Source organism: Desmodus rotundus, chromosome 6 (assembly GCF_022682495.2).
Source record: "Desmodus rotundus isolate HL8 chromosome 6, HLdesRot8A.1, whole genome shotgun sequence".
NCBI classification, from domain to species: domain Eukaryota; kingdom Metazoa; phylum Chordata; class Mammalia; order Chiroptera; family Phyllostomidae; genus Desmodus; species Desmodus rotundus.
The window spans coordinates 153,684,395-153,710,312 of NC_071392.1; the positions used below are offsets into that span (position 1 = coordinate 153,684,395).

The window sequence follows — 25,918 nt, forward strand, 5'->3', positions numbered from 1 at the left end:
ACCTTCTCAACAGCCCTGCCAGGGTGGCATTATCATCCCATGTGGGGAGATGAACTCTGAAGCGGAAGCTGCGGTGGCCTTAGGTCTGCAGTCCAGGGCCAGCTGGTCCTGCAGCTTCTGCTCTTCCTACTTGATGGTGTTGTGTCCCGGGGATGCCACGCCCCATCCCCCACCAGGTCCTGCCCAAATCAACCTGTGGGTAGGTGTTGGAAAGCCCTGGCCCTGCCGGGAGCAGTGCGGCCTCCCTTCATGCTGTAGTGAGGTCGTGCTCACCTGTCAAACAGGGTCTCCGAATCGTCATGGAATGAACTCAGGTGACATCTTTGAAGGTCTTGGGAAAATCTCAGGGTGGCCTGAGGACTTGTGAGGAATCAAGTAATTGAGACTGTCCCATAATCCAGGGCACAGGAATACCAGGCAGGGAAAGAAGCCGCCGAGGAAATGCTGATGGGGTGGAAACCCTACCCACGCCCAGGCTGGCTTCCAGGTGCCCTGTGACTTGGCCTCCTGCCCCAGCGCAGTGCAAGGCTGGGCCAGTGTGGACCAGCCTGCTAGGAACCTTTGACCCATTCCAACCTGACAGTAGCCACACCTGGACTCTTTATTCAGCACAAAACACATACTAAGCGCAGCATGAAACACGTCAGCGCACGTAATTTGCAAGGCCCTGGGAAGCAGGTGCCACTTTCCCTAGTTGCTCATGAGCAGAGTGAGGCTCATCCCACCACCTCCCAGGGCAAAGGGCAGAGGAGGGCGGGGTTCAGGCAGCCTGGTGGGCTGTCCCAGCCACAGGCCCTGGCACCTCCCCACTCTGCACTGCTTGTGTCCCAGAGCTCCCAGACTCCAGAGTTCTCTTTGGGGGGGCTGCAGGAAACGGCCTCTGAGCCACCGATCTGGGGAGATTCCTGGACTCCTGCATCGAGCGCCATCTGTCAGCCCAGCTCTGGCTTGCTGCCGCCTGGTGCCCTCTGAGTACGTTCAGGGGCTGTCTGCACTTTCCTTCCTCTTGCTGGTCAGGGACCTGCTCCCCATGGAAGGGGCCTCCTCCTCAGGCAAGGACAGAGCTAGGGGAGGGCATGGTGTCAGCAGGCAAGAGGGACGGACAGATGGGAGGGAGGGGCGAGGTATGCGGCAGATGGGCCAGGAAGCAGGCTGCAGCCAGCTGCCTGGCTCTGGCACTTTGAAGCGAATTCTCTGATTGTCTCCATTCTGGCCCATCTGCGGGTGGGGTGGCTCATGTTATGAGGGGAGGCCCTGGGTGTTTGTTCCAGAACGCAAGCTGTGATCAGGAAAGGCAGGAGCCCTTCAGGGACCCCACCCCTCACTGCAGCAGAATATTTCTAGACCCTCATCTTGCTGTTGGCTCCAGCTGCCACGTGGGGAATTCTTGCTAATAGGCAGCCTGGATTCCAATTGCTGAGGCTACCTATTAAAGTGGCCCGAGTTGGCTGGCCTCAGGAGGTGGACACCTGGGTTTATATTCCAGCGGTCCCATATACCAGCTGTGTGACCTTGAACAGGTCCCTCTGCCTCCCTGCGAGGCAGTGGGGGTGAAGTACACAGACTCCAATCCCAGCCCCCTGCCAGCTGCGACACCGTGGCCAAGTGACTTAACACCCCTGGGGCGGTCCCCTGAGCTGTGAAATAGGATCCCACCAGGCTGCCACAGGATGTAGTAAACTCCTGCATTGAAAGCCTTGGCACATAGCAAGTGCCCCAACACATTAGCCACCGTTAGGGAACAGCAGGTATTTTCGGAATGAGTATGGATGAACCTCAGGCAGTGATTTTCTCCCCGGAAGATGTGTCTGTTGTGAAGCCATCCCAGACAGGTATGTGATCTGGGGGAGTGACGACAGGCAGGCGGCGCCGTTACCTCGAGCCATCTTTCCCTTGCCCCCTCCTCTCCGGCCTGCCCCAGGCATTCTTCACGCAGGTCATGCTGTAAGCGTTTGCTGAGGCTCCTGCCAGGTGCCGAGCTTTGTGCTTGGGGTCAGTTACTTGGCAGGAAACAACGTGGGTCCTGTCCTCTCCGGGACAGCAATCACAGACTGTGAGATGTGCTGGTGGGGACCAGGGAAGACCTTTTTGGAATGTGGCATTTGAGCTGTGGGACCATCAGACGGAAGAGCATTGCCAGGCATTGGGAGCAGCCTATGCAAAGGCCCTGAGGCAGGAACATGTTTGAGGCACAGGGTGGAGGTCAGAGTGGCTGGACTGCAGTGAGGGAGAAAACCTGGAGAGAGAGAAAGTTGGATGAGTAGTCAGGAGTCAGATCCTGGCCAGGAGCGGGGTGCTGTCACAGTGAGAAATGTGGGCTGAATCTGAGTTTTCTAGCATACAGTTGTTAAGAAGGTTGAGCAAGAGGACGTAAGTAAAGTACTTGAAAAAACATCTGGCATAGTCGCGAGCACTTACTATGGCTACTCCTGGTCTTTCCGCACTCGGTACTGAAGCTGCCTCTTATCTGCCCGCAAATAATAGACCCTCTGCTTTAGGGGAGAGCACCACGCTTCAGTTTACATGACTCAGTCAAATTCTGCCTCTCCCTGCTACTGTGACTTAGCCAAGTCCCCCTCCTTCCCTGAGTTTGTATAAAATGGCTGCGTCTCATCTGCCGTCCATGCGGCTATGACCTTGAACTTCAAAGTAAAGCAGCATGCTCTAAGATGCTCATTATTTAAACTGCTTTTGCCATCAAAGATCAGAAGGTTCAAGCTGGCTGGGACCTCGGGAGAGAAACGTCTCCCAGCTGTGTCATCGGACAGGTGAGACTCCGAGCTCTCCCGCAGGAAAAGGTCAGAGCCACTCCACTCAAGGTGGCCGGAGGACTCTCAGGGCGACCCCAAATGCGCTGTCAGGGAGGCTGCCATCCCAGCAGCTTACGTACCCCTTGGGGCCAGTGGACAGCGACCCCTGGTGCCACCTCCCGGCCCACCTGTGCATCTCCCAGAAAGAGGGAGCTGAGTGCTGACTCAGGGACCTGAAACCCTAACGGTCCCCAAGTCTATTACTGTGTTTTAATGAGCTGGAAAAGCGCAAACAGGAATCCTCAAGGGCATCGGCTGTGACTCACAAAGTCTAATAAAATAGAACGAAGTGCTTCTAAATCCAAGAGTTGTTTAAAACCCGGAAATTTTAGGTTGACACAGGGAGCTGTGCCTTGTCAGGCCCCCACAGGCCGAGTGGCCTCAATCAGGTCTCCCCTCCTCCCAGGGCCTCAGTGTCTCCATCCGTAGAACACGAGGGCTAAACACCAACAGGGTCCCTGCGTTCCCTTCCTGCTTCCCCAGACCTGCTTCCACTCTCAGTGCATGGGGGCTGCATGGGGCCCGTGTCTGGTCTCTCTTGGGAACCCTCACCCACCTCTCCTCCCAGCAGCCCCCACCATCACTCTAGACGGAGTTAATCCCTGTCTTCGAACCTCAGCACCTCCTACACTTCCGACAGAGGCAGAGGGATCAGCGCCTCCTACACGTCCGACAGAGGCGGAGGGAAATGCATGTTACTTTCAGAATTCCCCTGCAGTCCCAAAGCACCGTCCCCGTCTTTCTTACTGAAGCTGTTGTGGTGAGCCCACTGTGAACATACAATCGCACGCATGTCAGAGCGGGGCCTCCTCCTCAGCACTTCGCACCGCTCACTCTCGCCTTCGCCTCGTGCCCCCTGGCACCAAATGCTCTTTCTCCCAGGATCTGGGCTCTGTTTCTCGCTCTCCACCTGCTTCTTCCTCTCTCCTTTCTCCCCTCCTCTCCCCACCTCTCCCCCTGGGCGTGTTGATCCTTCTCGAGAGGCGGCCCCTCTGGGACCCAGCGGCCAGGCCAGGCCCCCTGTACGAGATGGACATCCCTGCCGTTCAGCGTCCTGCCTCCTGGCTGGAGCGTGGCATCTGCGGTCGGTTTGTTGCCGCCTACCAAAGGGCATCTGTAATTAACGTGAGCAGTAATTAGGGAGCCGGAGAGGTGTTTATGCTCCTTGAGGGCTGCGATGAAACACCCGTAACATTTAACGCGGCGCACTGACATTTAAATGTCAGTTAACAAGTCCCGCTCTGCTTGGCTGGCCCCCCTGACCCCCAAATGCACGTTGCCCTCCTACCTGCCCCAGCGACCCCACCGGGGGCTCTTGGCTTGCGGGTGACCAGGCAGCCACAATAGGGGGGTGGACAGGGTGTGAATGGGCTGAGGTGGCGGCGAGGGCCTTCCAGGCATAGAGGAGGACGGTGCCAGGCTGGGAGCAGGGATGGGCAGGGAGTTGGCTGCAGCCTCTGTATGGAGGGGGCTCGTGGGAGGCAAAGACCAGGGGCGCTGTTTGCTCTTTCCCTTTGGGGCATTGCCTACAGCTCACCTGTGCACTTGTCCCTTAGGTGCAAAGCCTTTGCCTCTGGTCAGTCACCCCCCACTACCCAGGGAGCTCTTGAGTCTGGAGTCCACGTCTGATTCAGCTCTCCACTGCCCACGAGGCTGCGGTACACAGGGCCTGGCACACGGCGGGGACACGGAAGCGGGCCGTTCAGTTCAGTGCAACACTGTTTACTGAGTTCCCGCTGGGTGGCAGGATGGACCCTAGGAACTGAGGTGAGAAAACAGCCCTGACCCCGAGGAGTGTATCATGTTCTCAAAGACAAACAGAAAGGGCAAAGGCTCAGGCAGATGGAACTGGGAAGGAGAGGCCACTGGCTCAGCAGGGGTCCTGGGTGGGCTTCCTGGGGGAGTGCAAACAAAGCTGAAACCCAGAGGATGAAGGTGCCTTTGCAAGGCCCAGCGAGCCAGCATGAGGCTGGGGCGAGCCTGGGAGCGGCTGGGGATGAACGAGTGGACAGAGACAGCTTCATTATGACACTCACCCCCCGGGGCCATGTGGCTGCCTGGGGCTCTGCCACCAGCACAGGAGCTCTGTGAGCGCAGGACCTCGGCTGGCTGTCTGGGCTGTCTCGGCTGTCTCGTTCATTACCGCATTCCCAGTGGCAGGAAGAGCCCTAGACGCACAGCAGGCACTTGATCAACATTTGTTGGATAAATAAACAAATGTTCTCTGGCCTCCCTTCCCTTGTCCAGCTCCCAGAGCCCAGCGGGTCCCTGGAAGTGCATTTCACCTGCAAGGTCCTTCTCAAAGCCTGGCATCCCGTGGGCACCCCGTTCCCTCACCCCTGCACGCCACCTCCCTATCCCCGAGCTCCTGTGCCTGAGAACGACACGCTCCATTTTCTCAAAAAAGTCCCTTCAGCCAGCACAAATTTGCATTTAAAGTTTCCTGGAATCGTAGCACAGAGAAATGCATCTCCCCGAGCCCAGGGCTCGCAGCTGCAGCTGGAGAACGAAATACAGCAAGCGGGGCGTCTGCCCAGAGGGGGACGCGGTCTAGGCTCCAGCAGACCCCGGTCTGAAGGCTGGTGTCCATGTCCTCCAATCGGGAGAAGGAGCCCCGGCCTGAGGCAGCAAGGTTCTGGACTGGCGGTTTGGTGTGTGGAGCATGGCTTACCCCGCCCCAGCCCCTCCACAGCCCCAGACGCAGGCACTGCTGGAGACTTGTCCAGAGAGTCTGAGAAACCCAGAGCTCCCCATCCTCCATCCACCCAGCTTGCCCCACACTTGTTTTGAAGGCCCCCAGAGGGCAAGTCACCATTGGTTTGGCAGCTTGCTGCTCCCCACTTTGGCTGGGGCACAGCTCACACCGCCTCAGCACGCAGGCGCCATGGGGGCAGGGACAAGTCTGGTGATCCTTCTGCTTGATCAGTCAGTTGCCCAGTTCATTGGAATTGCATCCCAGTGGCTGCTGTCAATGGAACTCTGTGGAGGGTGGGCAGAGCCCACTGTACACGGGCTCATGGTCCCGCATCCAGCCAGTCTTCACAGTCCTGACACCCCCTGCCCATGCACGGGGCTTCCTCACCCGTCCTTCCCTGGCACCGCCCACTCGGCCCGAGGTTTCCGAGGCCAAGGAGTCTGCACCAAATACTCAGCATAAGTGACGCAGGAAACGTTTGCCTCCGTCTCCCTTTTTTACATCTTGTCTGGGGGGCATGTGAAGGCTCATGCACACAGTTTATAGATGGGGAGGTTTTATGATTTGGGGTGGAAGGCTCCCACCCTAACACATCCCTGCCCACAAACACCATTCTTACATGTGCACACGCACACAACCACGCCATCCCCCTCCCTCCACGGCCACGTCACACTGTGGCACAGCCAGGAGGGGATGCGGGACACCGGGCTGCCAGTGTGACAGCAGTCATCGAAATGAGGAGCCCACACCCCGCGGCACACAAGTGGTCCTCGCAGATACAGGAAGAAACCATCTGCCATCTGTTAATATTTTTTTTATTTTATCATTTTTAACCTTTATACTTGTGTACGTTCTATAAGGCACATTGCATGTTTACACAGAAGCCAACGCTGAGACTGTATGACAAACTACTCGTGTCCTGGGGGTGTTCAAATGTTAGAGCTCCGTCTTTTCTTATTATCCCATCCCTGCTCAGCTGTCCTCGACGTGTCCCTAAGGGTCCCGGAGGGTAAATTGGGGGCAGCGACATTTACTTGAACAGCATCTTTCCTCTGGTAGCTCCTGTGGTCTTTCCAGAGACCAGATGTGCTGGAGCAGGAGAAAGCCTGGTGAGGTGGCGCTGACCGTGGTCCTGAACCAGTGTCGCCTCTGGAATGAATTGCTGGGGGCGCAGATCAGAATTCAGATCCCTGGGTTCTCCCTGCCCTCCCAGACTCATGGGTCCACACTCTCTTCAGAGATGTGTATCTGTAAAGGCACCTCAAAAAATTTCTCCTCCCTCTGGGAGGCAGAGGGTGCCGGTCCAACCTCACCCAGAAACCTGCTTGTGGTTTGTCATTATTTCTTATTTTTATGAGACTTTCTTTCCCTATTTATGCTCTTGCAGAACAAACAGACCATTTATATTTAGATTGCATTACATTAGCTTTATATTTACATGTTCCTCACAAAAACCATCAGGTTCCATTCATTCATTCAAGAAATGTTTTCACCAGTTACACTTACATTTTATTTTCATTTGACAGATATAAACACTGAGGCCCATAGAGACTGAGAGATTTGCTTCTGACATAGCTTGTAAGAAATAGATTCAGGAACTCAACCCAAGTTACCCGGCTCCAAATCCCATGCCCTTGTAATGTTACTCCAGGACATTTCAGTGAACTGGCACGGAGACCAGAGCTCTGTGTGGGGGGTGCATTGTGCCCCCTTCTTCCTCTCCCCCTCTCACTCCTGCCCCCAAGTGCAGGCTGCGGAGGAAATTTACATTCAGGGCACACTCTGCTCCCTTCTGATCCCCAGAGAGAAAACAGCCTCTGCCTGCCAATTTGTGACGTTCAGATCTTTATTAGAGATGGGGACAGCACGTTCCACCTCTGCAAGCGCCCTTGTCTGAGGGCGGCCATGGGCCAGTGCACCAGCCCCTTGCCCCAGAGTCCCAGGGAGGCAACCTGGCACCCCCAGTGGTGGAATCAATACCTATTTATGGAGCCTTGTCCCAGACGCTGCAGGAAGTATGGGGACGCATAGTGCCTCTGCCTCAAGGGACCTAGAGCTTGGCAGGGACTGGCCCGGACAAGGAGAGAACTTAAAAAGGCCCTCTGTTCTTAAAAACACTTACAGGTTCTATTTATTACCCAAAAAGGTGAGTAAGGGAACATTTGGTAAGGACCTCTTACGTGCCGGGCACTGCTAAGCACTGTATACACATTATTCCATTCAGATCTATTAATTCCACATGGGAAGCACTATGCTGTTTCAAAGCATGTGGTTTAAGTAGCGAAATCTAGGCTTGTAATCCTCCCCCTGCCACTTTGTCCCTGTGATACCTTGTGACCTCAAATTGTTCATCCGCAAAGTGGGAAGAAATGATATCTGTCTCTTAGGGTTGTTGGGAGGAGTAATTGGGTAATGCATTTAGATCCAGGTGCCTCATCTCCGCACGCCACAGCAAAGTGTTAAGATGCCTAAAATGTAAGAAAATCGAGACAAGGGTATTGTTTTTCATTGTTTAGCACCATGAGGATGAGGCCTGAAGGAGAACAGTTATGAGAGGAAGCTTGTCCTCTTCTAATTCCTGAGCTATCTTCACCATTGTGTGCTTTTATTTATGCTTCTAGAGGAAAAGGGAGACTGTACTGAACTGAGCCTCCAAGAGACTCAGTAACCGGCCCAGGGTCACACAATGACCAAAGGGAAGAAGACATGACTTTGACACCCCTGTTCCCCTCGCATCCTCTGCTGCCTCCTGCCCCTCAGGAAACAGATTTGCAATGGTTCGGAGACATCGTAGTCCCCGCTGGTACATGGGCCAGCGGTGGTGCCCAGCAGAATGGATCAGTGATGAAAGCTTGGGTTGAAGCAAAAACAAGGCAGTGGAGGGGGAGGATGGAGGTTACAGGTCGCTGGTTGTCAGGGGCAGTGCTGTTAACGGGAGTGGAGCACCATGAAATTAATGACCCACCCAAAGCACCTGAGGAATTGAGCTGGTTATTAAAATGCAAATTCATAAACCAAGAGGAGGGAGACAAATAGAGAAATAGGAGGGAGGAAGCTGCAGTGGGGAGCACAGGCAACAGGAAGTCTGTGGCAAGCTGCTGGGCATTCCTTCAAGGAATCTGATTCAGGGTTCTGGAGGGCGCCGGTCTGTAGCTTGGGTGGTGGGAAGAGGTGTTATCGCACAGAATGGGACGGGGGTCAGTGTCTGTGGCGCAGGGGCAGGCACGCACAGGTGACAGGCGGTGGTTCTCAGTAGAGGGGTTTTGCCCCTAAGAATGTTCGAGATTATCTGGAGGCTTGTTTGCTTGTCACAACTAGGAGGAGGCGCTGGACAGTAGAGATCAACGTGCTGCTGGACATCCTCCAGTGCACAGGACCGCTTCCCACAGCAGAGTTATCCAGTCCCAGACGCCCAAAGTGTCACTGCAGCCTAAGGGGCGAGTGACAGGTGGGACGGGAGGTGAGGAGGTTGGAGGTCAGACCAAATGTCAGATGGGAAGCCAGGAGGGAAAGAGGTCAGACAAAAAGAGCTGAAGTGACCAGTCCTGTTAGCAGTGTACCCGGGAGGTCAGGCAGGAAGAAGCCAGGAGGTGGAAACAAGCTTTAGAGCTCAGACAGAAGGTCGGGATCTAATCACGGAAGAAGCAAGGATCCAGAAGCAATGGGGAGGCACCGGTGAGGCCAGAGCCAGGGAGAAAGGCCGCCTGAGAGGAGTGATCCCGGTCAGAGCCTGGGTGGGGAGTAAGTGTGGGGGGTGGGGGTCAAGGTGATGGTGTCCTGGACAGATCTTTGGACAAAGTCAAGGGGTCTGGGCGCTTCACTGCCAGGGGCCAGCAACGAGCTATGGGACATAAAAATTCCACACCGGACCCCAGGAGTCCAGGGCAGGTCGCTGGTTGGAGGTGACCTGCAATGGCTGAGAGCAGAGGTGAAGGGGAGAGCCCTGGGCAGGTGCCAGGGAGGAGAGGCCACCAGTACCAGAGGGAACACTCTCAGGAGGGGAGGATCTGACCAAGAGGCTCCAAACAGGAATATGCAGATCAGCTAGGAAAACCATGGAGGCAGCGCCATGCTTCTTTCTGGCTGTAGAAACACTTCCCATGGTGGGCACCGTGGAGAGTCTCCTTGAAGAACTGCCCCGGGCGAGACTGCGTCCTCAGCAAAGGACAAGGCTTGCGTCCGGGACAGGGTGACCCCCACGTATAGAGCACCGGCCATGGAGTCAGATGCATGCGGGTACAAATCCTGCTCTGCCACCTTCTCCATGTGTGACCTCTGACAGGTCACTGTTCCTCTCTGCACCTCTGCTTCCTCATCTATAAAATGGGAGCAGTAACGGAGATTACCCGTGTGGATCGCCTGACCTGTAGAGGACTTTGGCTGTTGTTGTTGGAGCTGATTCCCTCACTGGTGTGTCTGGACATGTTGGTGCATAGTCATCACAGTAGAAGCCTTCATTCATTCAACAAACATTTCCCGGGCATCTCGCAGGTCGTGACACACGCCGAACACTAAAATTACAAGGAGGGACAGAGACTGATTTCTGTTCTGTGTTCATGGCACTCCTGAGGTTTGAAGGGGATCGTCTTAAAGTTCATAAACTCCCTCCTTAGGCTTCAGTTGCCTCTCTAAGATCCCCAGTACGTGGCCTTGGCTCGCACACTTCTAGCGATGACCGCTCACCGCCTCCTGAGGCAGGCGTGTCCTCTCGCAGGCCACTCTGACTATAACGAAGTTCATACCTGGGTGGTCCGGCTCTTCCGCTGATACTGCCTACCCTTCTGTATTTCCTAACTCTCAATAGCCAGCGTATTCCCACACAGCCTCTTCTTCCGCCGGATCTGGGTGGTTTTCAGACTCCTCCGCACTAACAAGTGCTCCTGCCCAGTGTGGGCTTCCGTGTACCCCTTCCCTCTCAAGGTGGAAGGCAGCCAATTGCTGCAACCCTGGACCCTTCCCCCACAGGCACGGCCTCCAGGGGACCTGGGCGACCTCAGTAAGAGAGACAGCTCTCTCACGGTAACCTAGAACATTCTATTACCTTCCCCACGTCAAGAGAACAAAGGGACTTCCCAGGCTCTCTCTCAGGCATCTGTTCTGACCCACAGTGATCAAGCCCCCCCAAATCTGCCCCCGTAGACAGTGGGAGAGGGGCTTTCACTGACTTGTTTTTCTAGAACCACCTCTTTTGACAATCTTGGTGGACACCCTCCTCCAGCAGCCCTTCCTTCGGGAAGTCTCAGGCTGTCTTTTCCACACTGGAGGGCAGTCCAGGCTCCTACTAGGGTTATTTGAATATGGTTCCCACCCCCTCTGAGACTCAGTTTCCTCATCCGCCAAATAAAGACAATGATAGTACTTAACTCGTGGGGTGGCTGTGTGCCACGCGGCGTTAAGCGGGGAACAGACAGAGCGGTGCCTGGCTCTCAGTAGGTGCTCCACCACGGTTAGCTTCGTCAGGCCGTCATTTCAGCGAAGGCAGAGGAGCTGTGCTCCATAGGCTACATCCCAGCAGAGTCATAGAGACTGGGGAGAAAGGGAGGAGGTGAGCGTGGAGAGGGATTAAGAACGAGTGGCCCTAAGAGAGAAGCCAAAGCATGCAGGCACTCAGTGTCTGCCCATCGCGGTGGCCATCCCCGGAGAAAAATGTCTGTCATGCACCAGGACAGGAGGGGAGCCTGAGGTCTCCTGCTTTTTTATTCCGTTCTGCCCTGCTGTTCTGTCTCTGATGCTGTGCGTGGTGGAGAGTGGGGTCCAGTCAACCCAACGTGGATTCCACTCTCCCAGGAACTGGGTGAGGGACACCAGAAGTCACTTCATCTCCCTGAACCTCTCCTTTCTATAAAATTAAGAAAAAATATATTCCCTTCTAAGAGCATCAGGAAAATTAAGGAGCTAAATTCCACATACCATGTGTGGGGTGTGGTAGCGGCTGTGGTCTTCTTATCATTATTTTCATGATAATCATCTTAATTATTACTGGCATTCAGAACCATGGAAGGAGAATCGCATTGTTTACTTCTGTGCTGTTCCCTCTTCGAGAATGCATGCCAGTTCACCCTGCCTCACATTCTCTCCCTCCCTCTCTCCCCCCTCCTCCCCGCTCCCCCCAACCCCGGCCCAGCTTCCCCCTCTGTTTTCAATGCCCCACAGGTTCCTAAGAGGGCTGGAGACTGGGATTGTAAACCACCAGACCTCATGTCTTGCTCTCATCCTTCTCTCCAAAATCTTATCAAATATTAAAAGCTGTGAAATAGGAGGCAGGTTCTTAATCATTTTAATCACAGCATTCCTCTGCCTGTTCAAAAGGGCTCGGAGGAATCGATTCAGAAGTGGTGATTACGCCTGCGGCCTGTGCTAGGCTGCGGGTCAGCCCTGGAGCACAGTGACAGATGGCAGGCGCTGGGGAGGGCTGCTCCCCAGTGGGGGCACCGAACAGGAGTTGCCTCAGGGGAAGAGGTAAGTCAGCCCAGGTTAGGCATCAGGTTTCAAATGTACACCAAAATCCACTGAAAAGCAACTTACCTTTACTACGTTAAGTGCCAGGTGCTCTTAGCCTCATTAACGCTCCTAGCGCCAGGGAGGTTTTTATCATTATCCTGACTTAACAGCGAGGAAGTTGAAGCTAAAAATGTTTAGTGTCCCAGGGCCCATCAGAGAGTCACAGCTTTGTCGAACTCAGAAGCCTGCCCAGTGGCCTCTGGGCCTCCATCACTCCTGACTGCAGGGATTGTGGCAAAGATATCCAAGGGGCTGCCACCCCAGATGCCCTGGCCCCCCTTCTGCAGCCCCCACTGCCTTCCCAGTCTGCTCACCGCCCTCTCTCCTCCCCCGTGCGTTCTGGCTGACTCTTCTCTCCTCCGGCTCCTGCGATGGATCCATGTATTTCAGACCCCCAGGGGGCGCTAACCCTTTCCGGCAGCCTCTGCATTACAGCCCAGCTGCCACTCCCCTCACTGGTCTCCTTCTGGGCGGTCCTGTCCTCCCCCACCACCACACATTCACCTCCATGCTGCACACTCCAGAGAGACTCAGCTTCCTCCTGTTCTCGCACACCCTTCTCTCTTGCCTCTTTGCCTTTGCACATGCTGTTCCCTGGCCGGGAGCAACTTGCTCTGTCTCCCACTACCCCCACGCCCCCAGGGCTCTGCTGAAGCCTCAGTTCTTCCTGCAGAGATTGCTGGCCCCTCACAGGTGTTCTCCCCCAGTGGCTCTGCTAGGGCTTTCCTCCAGCTTCCACCACCAGCCCTGTGTTGGGATGGCTTGTTTACATAGTGGCTGTGCTTTTGGCTGGCCGCACTGAAGGGAGACAGAGAGCTTGTCTGCTTGAGTCACCCCTGCAGGCCAGGGACGGGCAGGGCACCAGTGCAGAGCCGGGGCACTTGGTGGACATTGGCTGAGGGAGTTACCTGAATAGGGACTGTGCTTAAAGGTGGAGCCCCCCGGAGTCTTGGGGAGTAGGGCAGACGCTTCAGCTTTGGGCCAGGTGAGGCACGCAAGTGGGAAAATTGGCCATTTGCATACAAAATACAGAGGACCATTCTTCAAAATCACAAGCAAACATGTCTTCCATCATTTCCCTTGAAAAATGCATCTGTCTTTATCTGTCTTTCATTTCTCCCACGTTTAATAGAGATGTGAATACAGAGAACTTTGTCTCTGCTGTAAGACAAATAGCACCCTACGCACAGTAATAAACGAGCAGCCAAGCGGTCTACTTGTCAGCGAGACAGGGAGTGGTGGGGGCCCCGGGAATGGAGCCACACGGAGCCTGTCTGCAGGGACAGCTGCCCCTCAGCCCCAGGCTGGTGCTGTCCAGGGGCATCTCCTGGCTGGTCTCCTGACTTCTCAGAAGAAGCTGGAAATAGACTGCATGCCCAGTGTCCAAATTTTCCAGAGCTGTCTCAGTTACACACACACACACACACACACACACACACCCAGGATCAGGCGCATGTAAAAACAAAATGAGCCAAATGAAACATCTGCTGGGACAGGTTGGTTCTTAGATTGTAACTTCTGCACCCGTTTTCCTGCTGAGTGGAGGAAAGCCCCCTGAGGGTGGACCCGACACCCAGGACCCACCCAATGCCTAGGGTAGTGTGCACCCCAAATGCTCCCTTCTTAGGCTCACAGCACTTTCTGGAGGCTTCATCAAATCCCACCACCAAAGAAAAATGTTTATAACCCAGCCAGGCAGCACGTGGACGAGCAAGGTGCACGGGGAGCGCTGAAATCACGGGCACATTGTCCGCGTTTCCTCCCTGCGGCAGCATCCAGTGCTTCCGGTTTCCGTGATTCATCAGTCGCCTCTGGGCTCTCACGACCAGTTGTACCGTGTCTCTGACTGTAACAGAAATAGTCATTTCCGGACCTTGCCTCGGAAACAGCCCCTCTGGGGAGGGGCTGCTGACCGGCCTGTGGCCCACGTGCGCTGCACAGCATTTTATCTCGGTTGATTCACCCCATCCCCGAGACTAAGTGCACCCCCATCTCTCGACGGGGCTCAGGGGCGCTCCCCTACCCAACAACAATCAATACTCTGGCAGTTAATGGCGGCTGCCTGTTGAAGGCTTCCTGTGTTGCAGGCACTGTGCCAAGCACATTGCGTCTCCTATCTCATTTCAGCCTCATAACACCTCTAATGTGTTTGGAGAGGGAGAGGGCAAGGAGCCTGGGTGTCCGCCTGCCCACTTGACACAGGAATTCAATGGGGCAGGGAGAGGTTAAGCCCAAGGCCACAGAACTAATCAGCAAAGAAGCAGAGGAGGCAGCTCAAGGTCAGGCCCAGCCTCAGCTCAGACGTCATTCTCTCATGCCAGCCCCACGCACCCCCATAGTCTCTTCCAAGCTGGCTGGGCAAGGAACAGGTTCTTTTTGCAGAAACTTCAGTGACCAAAAAGCTTCAGTGGATGGTCTGTGGGTGAACAGCTGGAGCTTTTAGTATGCGACTGCTGTGTGGCTCTCCTGCCTGCTCCTGGGGAGGGAGAGGCTCCCTCATTCTCCCATTTCCTGCTGAGCAGCCCCGGAGCTTGCTCTCTGGAGATGTTCCAGCCTCTCAAACCCAGATCCTTGGAGATACTCCCCAGGGCCTAGGAATTCTCAAGGGTAACTTCTTTCTTAAATTTAAAACTTTTCATTTAAGTAATAATAATGGAAGCCTCAATTGAATAGTCTAGATCATTTGTTTTAATCGCCTCCGCTCAGTCTGTGCCAGGAGTCTTCAAACCACACCCCAGGGGCCGAATCAGGGCCCAGCCTGGCTTTGTACAGCCCAGGAGCGGCGAATGACTTCTGCAGCGTTCAGTCACTGGGGTGGGGGGAGGGGGAGACCAAAAGAAGAAGAATATTGCACGACGTGAAAATTTTATGAAATTCCCATTTCAGTGTCCACTGAGGTCGTGGGGCCACGGCAGCGCCGATCTGCTTGCTTGCTGTCTTCTGCTGGGTCTGCGGTAGGACAGCGGAGTGGGGCCATTGCAGCGGAGACCGCGTGGCCGCAGCGCCGGACAGACTTGCTCTCCGGCCCCCTGAGCTACGCACTGTGCCTTCAGTATTGTCGAATTTGTAGCAAACGTCCAAACCTGTCGAGAATTCTTACGAGTTTATTTGAGCCAAACTGGCATCAATGACTGGGAAACATAATCTCAGCGGATTGAGAAAATGCTCCGGAAAATGGCGGGTTTACCACTTACGGTGCACACTCAGGTCAAAAGAGCAGATGGGGGGGGGGGCTACACGGAACCCGCTGGTGGCAGATGAGGGAGGGGGAGAAGGCGGCATGCGCAGTCTCTGAGCCCGGGTGCAGAGGAAAACGGGGAGACACACAGTTCCTCCACATCGGCAGGTACAGGACAGCGAACGGTTCACGGGGAGATGGCCCCTGGGAGAACGAGGTGACAGTGGGGGTTCCGTGGCCTCGTGCTCTGCGGGGAGGTTGTTCCCTGAGGGGTATGAAGAAGGGGGGTCCCTCTGGCATTGCACAGGTGTGCTATCATTGTCGTCGATGCAAAAAGACAACAGACGGTTAAGGTAAAAGGTTGACCTCTGTCGAGAAGGGTGCCATCCTGGGACAGGACTACCCGCCCTGACTCCCTTCTAGTGGGCACATGTTCATGCCAGACCGTCCCGTGTGGCCGCGTTAGGTGCCTGAGCTGGTCCATTTAGCATGTGGCTCCCTTTTCGTCCACAGAGTCTGTGCGTGCCCTTGGGCTCCCGGATGCGTGGGGAACCCCGATGATTTTGTTTGGGGCTTTTACTTCCAGTGCCATGAGCTGAAGAGGTAAAATAAGGAGAGAGGGATTCCGGTATCCAGAGCGCCTGCATGAGAACACATACGTGTTTCCAGTTGTTCCAGGGGACAGGAGACGTGAGGCCTGGCCCGTCGCAGCCAAAGGCAGCCGGGCAGGCCCCGCGAAAGGGGCCAGCGTCAGCTCCACGCTGGAGGCGCTCTGCACGCAGCGATCCCGCTCTCAGCCACACCGCCACTCGCTAAACGGATGGCGTTAATCTGAAGTTTATTGGTTTGCGGTCTTATTTGTGTTTAATTTGGAAATGTGTTTCGGTTTTATAGTGCCATAAGAGCTATAAGCATAAGGATTTTATACCTAGCTTTATGTGTGCATATATTAAGTAACATTATGATAAAAATAATTTGAGTCAACACTTACCGAAATTTTTCCCTATTAAAAAGAGCATATGTTATTCAGGTTTAAGGGGGAGGCATGGAGGCGAGAAAAATCAATTACATTATGTCTTTAAATTGGTTTACTCTGTCTCAGACACCACCTGCCATCTGACAGCAGATCCAGTCTCAGGTATTTGGGGGGTCCCCACCCCAATCGGAGGGCAGAGGGAGTTGCTGTGTAAGAGCCCAGAGCTTAAGCTGGAGCCAGGCTCTCATTTTAGGGCCGGGACCAGTTCCAGCATTGCTCCTGAGTCTGCGGTGCGTTAGTGTGCTGGCCCCACTGCCCCCCACCTGAGGCTCTGCTGCTGCCAGTGCCCTCACAGGGCATCCCCTCATGCCCCCTCGGCCCACTTTCCCGCCGTCCTCTCTGCTCTGGACGAAGGAGCGCCGTTTTCCTCAAAAGGCCTTTACAAGTATAACGCCCGCTTGACTTTCCTGCGTGGGGATGGGCGGCGGAGTGAGAGAGGACCACTAACGAAAATCAGTCCCTTTGTCGTGAGTGAGGCGGCACCCCAAAAGGAGTCTTCCCACGAGAGCGGGTGTGTTCAGGAGACCCCCCAGTAAGCCAGTAGAGGCACACGCAGGTTACACACCGTGAAGGGGGGCTTACAGACGGAAGCCAGCAGAGGGAGTGTCCAGTGCGAAGTCTTGGTCACTGGTGGCATCTGTGGGTGGAGAGGCGGGCACTGGTCTCAAGCCAGGTGGCTGCGGTGGCGGCCCGTGTCCGGTGGAGTGGAAGTCCGGCAGGGCTCCAAGTGTGACCCCTGGGACAGCCAAGCGCAAGTGTGGGTGGTCGGAGCTCCGAGTTCTTACAGCCCACGGGGGGCGGACGGGTCCCACCCAGACGGAGTCCTTACCTAAGAGCAGACTTGTAATTTTGGGTGTTCCAGGACCCTCCTAAAGGCATTTTCCTTACACCCCCTTACCTCAACCAGGACACAGCACTGGACATAGGCCGTGGCCGACAGTGATTCTGTATCTATTGTCAGAGGTGTGCAAAACCCCGCTCTACTCGTGCTCTGCACAGTCCTTTCTTCTTACTAGTTCCCTGTATTCTATAGAAAACATTTTTTCTTTTACTGAAAAGTTTACCTGGGCACTGATTAGAGAGTGAGTGAAATCTTTTCAGCACCTTCTGAGTTCCCTGATGTATCAGTTAGTGTTGCTATGTAACAAATCACTGCAAACATAATATCTTAAAACAATAAAAAAATGTATTCTGGTCACAAGTCTGCAGCTTATGCAGGGATTGGCAGGGACGGCCGGTCTCTGCTCCATGTGGAGTCAGCTGGGGTGGGGGGATGGCCTGAAAGCGTCGCTTTCTAGATGGCTCAGTCACATGCCTGGCACAGTGGTGGTGACTTGTCAGATGAGAGCTTCAGGCAGGAGTCTTGTTTTCTGCCTATACAGCTACTCCATCAGCTCCTTGTTTGGGCCTCAGAGTAGATGGTGACTCGGGGTGGCCAGACTGCTTACATGGCAGCCACAGGCTTCAAGGGCAAGTATTCCAGCAAGTGAGATGGAGTTGTAGCACCAACTTAAGATCTAGCCTCAGAAGTCACATCACGTCACCTCCATCACACCCTGTCGGCTGGTACTGTAACAGAAGCCCACCCAGTCTCATGGTTGGGACCACAGGTGCCGCCTCTCGATGGAGAAGTGGCAGGTTTTCCAAGAGCATGTGGCAGCTGTGGTCGCCAGCGTCTTCGGGAAACAAACACTCACACCCAGTGTTGGCAGAGAGTGACCTCTCCCTGGCCCCCATTTGCTATCATGGCTCAGCTGCCTGGGCATGTCGGGTGACTTCAACTCTCCAAGCTTCTGTCTCCGCCTCTGAAGTGAGATCAGTGCTGTGACCATTCAATGAGATGATATAAAAAGCTGGCCTGGTACCTGGCACAGTACACGCCTAACAAATACCAGCTTCCTTCGCTCTTCCCTAACCTCATCTCGGTCGACCTGGATGGGCTCAAAATGCCATCCTTCCTGGCTACCACTGTGGAAGTATTTCCCCTCAGAAAACCCTGTGTGTGTTCATAAATTTACAGGTCACACACATAGATTGTTATTCAACCATTGGCCTTTTCAAAGTAGACTCTTGTTTCAAAGCTGCTGGCTATGGGAAGGAACCCAGCAGGGGTCTTTTTGCCAATGCTGGGTCTACAGGTGAGGGAAATCTGGACCTCCCTCTGGTGGGGCTGATTGAAGGAAAGGCCACCATATGTCTTTCCCAGAAGGGTGACTGACTCCCCGCTTCGGTCTCAGCTCCCCTGAGACTTTCCTCAAAGCCCTTCCGGCTAGCCCCGTTGGGAATGTTAGCACATCAGAGTCCAGGCTTTGGTGAAAAATGTAAACACAGACCTGATTTTTCATTTTAAATGAAGCCGAGCATATTGCTCCCAGCAGATGCCGAGTGACTCAATCTGTCCTCTCGGTTTTGAAGGGAACTAAAGAACAACATGGTAAAATAAAGCAAACAGCACATTTATTGGTTGATAAAATGCTGTTTTAGTCTACCCTGGCATTATACGGTGATTGCTATGCAGCGAACATCTGTTATTAAATCCAGACTTCTGTTGCCTGGATACATTGAGTCAAAAGCTGGAGCAATGAGAAATCCATTTACGTGTCTGTTGCGTGTGAATGTCAGAGCTCATGTGATGCCATTGTCTTCATTCTAAGTGAATCCTTTCAGACAGAACGTCTCCCTGGTTAACTCTGACTCCAGGTCAATGCTGTTTCCATTTGATTAAAAAGGGTTAAAGAAACAGTGTTCTCTCAGGTGCTCTAAGTAATTTTGTTGATTGATGTTAGAAGACCACATGGTATATTTGGAAAAAGTAGGACCTTTTTAAGAAAAGTTCACATCCAATGACCGAATAACTCAAATCCTGGGGACCTCTCCCAAGGACATATCAGAGATGAGCCTATGGATTTAGGAACAAGGATGTCCAATGCGGTGTTACTTACAGCACTCCAAAACTGTTGAGAGTCACCTAAATGCACATAAATCAAGAGCTTCATTTATACTGGCGGCAAACTCCGTGCTATTCCACATCGCAACATATTTATCAGCTCCCTCCTGCTAGACTTGTTCACAATTGTTTACAATATGATGCTATCCTAAAAAAAAATTCAGGGAACAGCTTTGTACAAGTGTAATTACCTCTTTGGATAGATTGCTGGACGCGGAACAGTTAGGGTCAAGTGTATATTCTATTATTTACTCATTCGGTCAGCAAACGTGTCTGGAGTGCCCACCCTGTGCTGGGCACATGGTGCCGCACACACTGGGGCCACACGCGGAAGGTTCCCACCTTCACGGAGCCATCTCGGGGGGAGGGCGGGAGGAGGGCTGGAGGAACCTCACAGACACCAGTGGAGGCTAGGAGGCGGCTGAGAATTAGGGGAAACCAGACGGAGATCTCAGTGCCACAGACCACGAGACATTGAAAGAGTCACCCTGGAGCCGGCGCGGTCCCCCAAGATGTGTGGAGCTGCGAGAGCCGGTGCGTGCTCTCGTTCACCAGATGGGTGATATGCCGGGCCGTGTTCCAGGCGATGAGGACCCAGCGATGAACAGGACCAATAGGGTACCTTAAAGTAGGAGATGAACAGAACATTTCAAAAAGTGATCAGTGCCAAGGAAGACATAAGGAGGAATGGGGGTAAGGGGTCCACTTAGACTAGCCAAGGAGAATCTCTCTGAGGACAGGACATTTTAGCTAGAATATGAATTTTGAGAAAGAAATAGTGAAGAATACATGGGGACAATGAGATTTCAGGTAGAAGCAATAGCAAGAGCGAAAGCCCTGGGGTGGGAACAAGTATGGTGTGTTCCAGACACAGAAAGAGAGCCCAGAGTGGAGCCCACCGAGCTAATTTGGAAAGGGCCAGAATAAGTGTATCAGTCAGCAATCGTCACTGTAGTGCCGGGTAACAAGCCACCCCAGTACTCAGAAGCACACAGCAAGTAGCTGGGACTAGAACCCAGGTATGAATCTGTCCAACCTCTGTTCTCTTTCTGTCCATATTCACTGCCTTCCTATGCATGGCCCATGTGCTCTGAGAGCCACAGCAGCCTCAGAATGGACTGAATACGTAACAGCTATTTCTATATCTACATGCAGAGTGGCTCTTGACCCCTAATGAGCTTGAGGAATACCTGTGGAGCAGGTGAAGTACATAACATCCTAGGCGTCACCCCCCGAGTCTGATTTGGCAGGCCTGGGGAACAAACCAGGAATCTGAATTTTACATAATCACTCCGAGCAGTTTCGATGACACTGGTCCATGGGCCACATCTGGAGACTCAGCGATGGGAAAAGTACCGAGAACAGCCCCAGAGACACCAGAAAAATGGCCCTGCCTGTTCACCTTCAGATACTGGCTCTGCCCCCACCTTTTGCCAACGTCACCAAGCACTCTCCGGCATTTTTAGCCTGCACACCCGCTGGCCCAGCCCTGGAAAGCGTGAGCTAATGGCACCTCCTGGGTCTAGCAAACCTCCCCTAGGGCTCTGCTCCTTGCTGAGCTCTGCTGGGCTCTCTGGCATGATAAAGTGAAGGCGGAGCTTCTTCAAACAGCCCTGCAGAGGGTTCCTGGGATTTGAAGGCTCTTCATCCCCCACTCAGAGCTGGATTTGGCAGATTTGGCTTCTTGCTTCGAGGCAGGAAGACCTGCTGGGCCAGGACTTAGAAGAGCTCACAGGGAATCAAAGCAGCATTAGCTGCCTTTCCCCAGCAGCCTGCGCCTCCTCTCTGATCCCTGCCCGAGTCGGGAGGCATTCAGAAAGCTCATTACCTGCTCCCTTGCTTTGCCTGGAATGAGCTCCTAAGTGCTCTGGGATAAGCAGCCCTAAATGGGAAAGAAAAATATATAAAATAACGAGTTTCTTACAAGTTCATAGGTATGCCTGGTGCTTTCTGTCACGCCAGCGTTTCACCTTCTCTGCTCTAAATTTGATTTTCTGAGTCTGGAAGGAGAGATGGCTGTTGGGCCCTGGCCAGTCACTGCTCAGGTGTGCCGCCCTCCTGCCCCCACCCCCATCACAGCCAGGTCCTCGTCCTGCTCTGAAAATGACCCAAGTGCTCCCAGGGACACTTCTTAGAAACACTGCTGGGAAGGGATTTCTGTAGTTGACGTGAACAGAAATACCCTCTCTAGAAAGACGGGGTGGTAATAACTGACGTTAACTGAGCATTTCCTGCGTGTGCTTTGCATGCCAGCTTAGTGCTTATAACCATCGCCTGAGTCCAGTGCTGTTGTTACTCCTGCTCCCCGAGGAAGCAGTTCAGGTTCAGGCAAGGCCCCGAGTCAAGGTCACAGAAAGCTGAGGTCCAGACGCACAGAAGGCCTTTGGCTTCAGGACCCTGACCCTCAGCCACCTCACTGCCTCCACTGCCCGCCGTGGTGGGCAGCCCGCGCCTGTGTGGCTTTGTCCAGGCTTCAGGAATGTGGACACGGACAGCCCAGGGCACATGCAGGGCGTGGATACGCAGGACCACCTCGCTTAGGGAACAGTGAGCGCAGGAGTCACGGGTCCATTGTGGTAAAGAAGTGCTGGCACATCGGGAAAACCTTTCAGATACTCAGAGGTGTCCGGCGAAGGGTCGGGCTGCCTTGGGTAGTAGGGGTCTCTCTGTCCCTGGAGGCATACAAGCAGAGACTTGGCAACTTCTCACTGGGCACAGTTTAGAGGGGTCTCCAGGGTCAGGAACAAATGAACCCTATAACTTGGGAGGTCCTTTGGGTCCCGAGTTTATGGGATTCTGTTGTGATTCCCTGGAGCCCTGTCTCGAACAGCACGTTCTGTTGTCACTCAAATGCTTCACAGGGACATCTTCCTAAGAAGGTGGGTGTCACTCCTCCCAGATGATGTTTCTGAGGCCTGGGAGGCGGGTCCGGTGAGATCATTCACACCCAGGCCCCATCGGGTGGTCGGTCATGAATCCAGGTTCCTGGAACCAGATGGGACCCTGGAGCTAAATGATTCAGGTGAAGAAACGGAGGCGTAGAGACAGGGGCTTGCTGGCGCCCGGTCACGAGTGGCCGAGCCTGGTTGGACTCGTCCAGTGCTCACTGCCACACAGCCTCACGAGTGTCAGAGCGTGAAGGACCCTGGGCACCTTGTCACCCAGCAGTGGCAAACAGGATTCCCTTCCTGTGCCACCGTTTTTCAAATGTATTTTTAAATTACAGTCGACATCCGGTATTTAGTTCCAGGCATACAACATAGCGCTTGGACACTTGTACACCTTCCGAAGTGATCCCTGTGATAAATCCCGCAGCCACCTGGCGCCGTGCGCAGCAATGACAGTGTTACCGACTGTGTTCCCTCTGCTGCGCTTTACATCCCCATCGCCACGTTTACGACTGGCAGTTTATAACTGCTAATCGTCCCCTTTTTCGCCTGTGCCCACTTCTGGCTCATCGGTCGTGGTGTCCTGTTTCAGGAGGACTCTGGGGCCACATCTGGGTTCAGTGGTCATGAGGTCTGTGCATCATTTCTGACGGCCGCCTCGGGCACAGGTGGGAAGGTGATGATCTGTGTGCCCCATGAGTTCGGCGCCTTTGAGCTGGTCCATCTCAGTAGTGTTCTGGGTGTGCACACTGACCCCTGTCGATGTGACGCGGATGTTGCAGAAGGAGGTAAGAGGTGAGAGGAGGCTTTAGCCACATCATTCATGAAAGTGATGTAAGGGTATTTGCATGGTGATTAAACCCACCCAGGGAATGGAAAAGGTGCACAGTTGCCTTAAGCCACAACAGCACAGAGCAGATGACAGGTGACATCTAGGTGCTTTGCCCTTGCTGGTGGCTCCACCCCTTACTTGGCTGGTCGTGAGCAGGTTCTTTCCACAGCTGTTTGCTAATCGGTAAAGTGAGGGACAAGGCTTCCCTCACAGGGTTGCCATGAGAAATAGAGATAATATAAGCACTGAGCGTGACCTAACACTTCACGGTGGCTCAGCGCATGGGAGCAGGTACCAGCGTTGTAACATGGCACCCGCCCCCGGCTCTGCTCTGCGCATTGGCGTCTTCCCGGGCTGTCAGCAGGCAGCAGCAGGGGCCACCCAGAAACACACTGCCCGGGACACATAGGCCACCGACCCCAGACTATCGACCTGGGCAGATTTTTGGAGTCTCTTGTTCCTGAAGGAACCTGGAAGCCACCTTCTAGCTGACCGAGAAGGGAGAAGCCAGGCGCACGCGGGGTTCTGCTGTCCTCATCCCCCTCAGCGGCTGCGGAGAGCTCATCCCATCCCTCCTGGACACTCAGCCTGCCTCCTGCCTGCCCCACCCGGAGGCCTTGGCGCGTGCAGGAGCTATCGTTGCTCCGGGCTCCTAGCCCGGCCTGGGCACAATGGGAGGCAGCTGTCCCAGCCCATCTTCCTAGACATCGCTGCGGCTCGCACGCTGGGCTGCACCCAGAGGAAGCCCAGGGCCTAGCCTGTGCTTCAGCTGCATTCTCCCTGCCACACTAATTTAGGGTTCTTTCCTCTCTACCCTTAGTGACCACCAGCATCCCTGTTCTCCTCTTCTTTCACCCCGATTTAGAGAAGCTTTATGTAGCCCGGGGGCAGAATAGCCCTGCCTTCTCCTCCCCGGTTCTTTGAAATCTGCTGTTTGGGGCACAGAATGCTCTTCTAAGCCTTCCAGGCTTAGGCCCTGGAGGCTCTGTAAACTGAACACCTTTCTGGCTCTCCTGTTGCATCCCCCCACCTCCACCTGAGGCAGTAAGATTGCTGAGTGTGTGTGTGTGTGCATGTGCGTGGAAGGGCAGTGAGACAACCCCAAATGTTATCCTTCAGGATACCTGAGCTCAAAACCCCAGTGCCCTGTGAGGTCAAAAGAATTGACCTTATTTTAACATTGAGGGTACACATGCCCAGAATGGACATGTGCCCATCTGAGGTCATGCAGGGGTGAGTGTTGGCCCTGAGGTGGGGGGGAGCCCCCATCTGTCTGACCCCACTACCTGAAGATGCCCTGTGGGTTGTGCCACCTCCGTTGCTGAGCAGAGGCTGCCTGAGGAATTGCTCTGAGAATTCCAAGGCAGCATCCAAGTTTGGTAAATAAAACGTATGGTGATCTATTAGTAATGTCTGTCACAGGCGCCAGACCAGGGAGCAGCCACCCACGGGGTACCAGGGCCATGCCATATTCCCTAGACTTTGTGCTTCATAGAAATTCGGCGGGGGGGTGGTTGTTGGCTAGATAAATGAATGAGTATGTGGATTATTTCATTAGGTTTAGAGAAGCAGTTTGAGGCAGGAAGCAAGAGAGGCTGCCTGTGGCCCTGGGGATGCCTGGCTGGGTGGTGAGAGATAAGAGGAGCAGGAGAGACTGGGACCTGAACTTGGAGAAGCTTGGGATGTCAACCTTGGAAACCTGTGAGGCGTGAGAGGTTTGGGCTCCGGGGAACAATGTAGGAAACTCTGCCTTTAACGCCAGGACCTGGCAGCGAGGACTTGAAGAGGCTGAAGGACCAGCTTGGAGAGCTTTGCAATTAGTGGGAGGCCGGGGGGAGGTGCCCAGCCCACGGCAGAGGAAGGTCGCCGTGACAAGGACAGGAAGACGTGGAGAGACAACCCACAGGACTCGGCGGCTGGTGGAGGGCTCTTTTCCCCAGTGACTCACGCGCCTTGCTTTCCAGCTGAATTTTAGTTTTATTTTCGGCTCCAATCAGTGGTAATAGAGAGACATCCAGGTGCTTTCTTTCCCTCGTTCCACACTCCTCTCTGCAGCCTCCCGGAGTCGAACATCCCCCCATTTTCCCAAAGAGAAGAAACTGGCGGCGCAGAGCAGAGCCAGTCTGTGGCTTCCTGACTGTGGCCACAGTGGCCCATTCACTGAGCACTCTCGGGGTCCAGCCCAAGGTTGACCCTTCCCAGCCATTAGCCCCCTGAGCCCCCTCGGCCCTATGAGGCAGGAGCTACTAGCATGTGTATTTTACAGGAGGGAAAACCAGGATGTAGAAAGGCAAAGTAACTTGCCTAAGGTCACCCAGCTATTGAGTAGTAAGTCCAGAAACAAAATCATTTTTAAAAATAAAATCTGAGCTCCAAGTTTGCTCTTTTAACTCGATGCCTCTGGCTTAACTGAGCCATAAAAATTCACAGATCGAAGTGTCCTTAGAGAGCTCTCACTGAAAGGCTCCCCCACTTGGTAGAGGGGGATTCGAACCCCAGAGAGGGATGTGTTCTAAGAGCACCCGTGAGGCAGCAGATGAGCTGGCGCTGAACCCAGCAGGGGGAGGATGCACGTGGCTGGTTGGCATCCTCTCATACCTTCCCCCATGTTCCCCCAGCCTGGCATCTCCTAGCTCCTCGGCAAAGCCCTAACAAGTACCAAATGCACGACGTCTCTCCAGCCTCTTAGCCCCTATGGCTCCCCATCTCCCTCACTGAGAGATGTCCAGCTGCGCCTGCCAGTCTCCCAGACGCGATGTTTCTGCCCATCATCGGGCCTGCTGTCCCTGTGAGCCTGTCTGCCTCCGCCTCTGGCCCCCACAGCAGAGAGGGTGCTGTGTTTCCAGAGCAGTCAGGGCACCCCACAGCGTCTGGAATTCGGCGCGTCACGGCACAGCGAGCAGAGGAAGTTAGAGCTGAGCGTCCCTGCTGGGGCAGACAGGGCCAATCGCCGAGGGCCTGTGACTGATGTTCACATGGTGCACACTTGCAGGACCACCTGCCACCTCTCAGGAGCCCGGCCGTCTCCCAC

At 54.3% G+C, this 25,918-nt stretch overlaps 1 protein-coding gene and 1 long non-coding RNA gene across 4 annotated transcripts in view; both read left to right on the plus strand.

Annotated features, from left to right (window-relative positions):
• The window catches only part of KCNIP1 (potassium voltage-gated channel interacting protein 1), a 241,380-nt gene that overhangs the window by 117,250 nt on the left and 98,212 nt on the right, over positions 1-25,918 (plus strand). The window lies entirely within an intron of this gene.
• LOC123478344 (uncharacterized) lies at positions 833-9,497 on the plus strand. 2 transcript variants are annotated; one of them, XR_011651374.1, is made up of 3 exons: positions 833-1,052; positions 4,367-4,577; positions 8,127-9,497. It is a non-coding gene; the product is annotated as an uncharacterized lncRNA (long non-coding RNA). The 2 variants fall into 2 exon arrangements; XR_011651375.1 differs by lacking the exon at positions 8,127-9,497 and adding an exon at positions 5,058-7,150.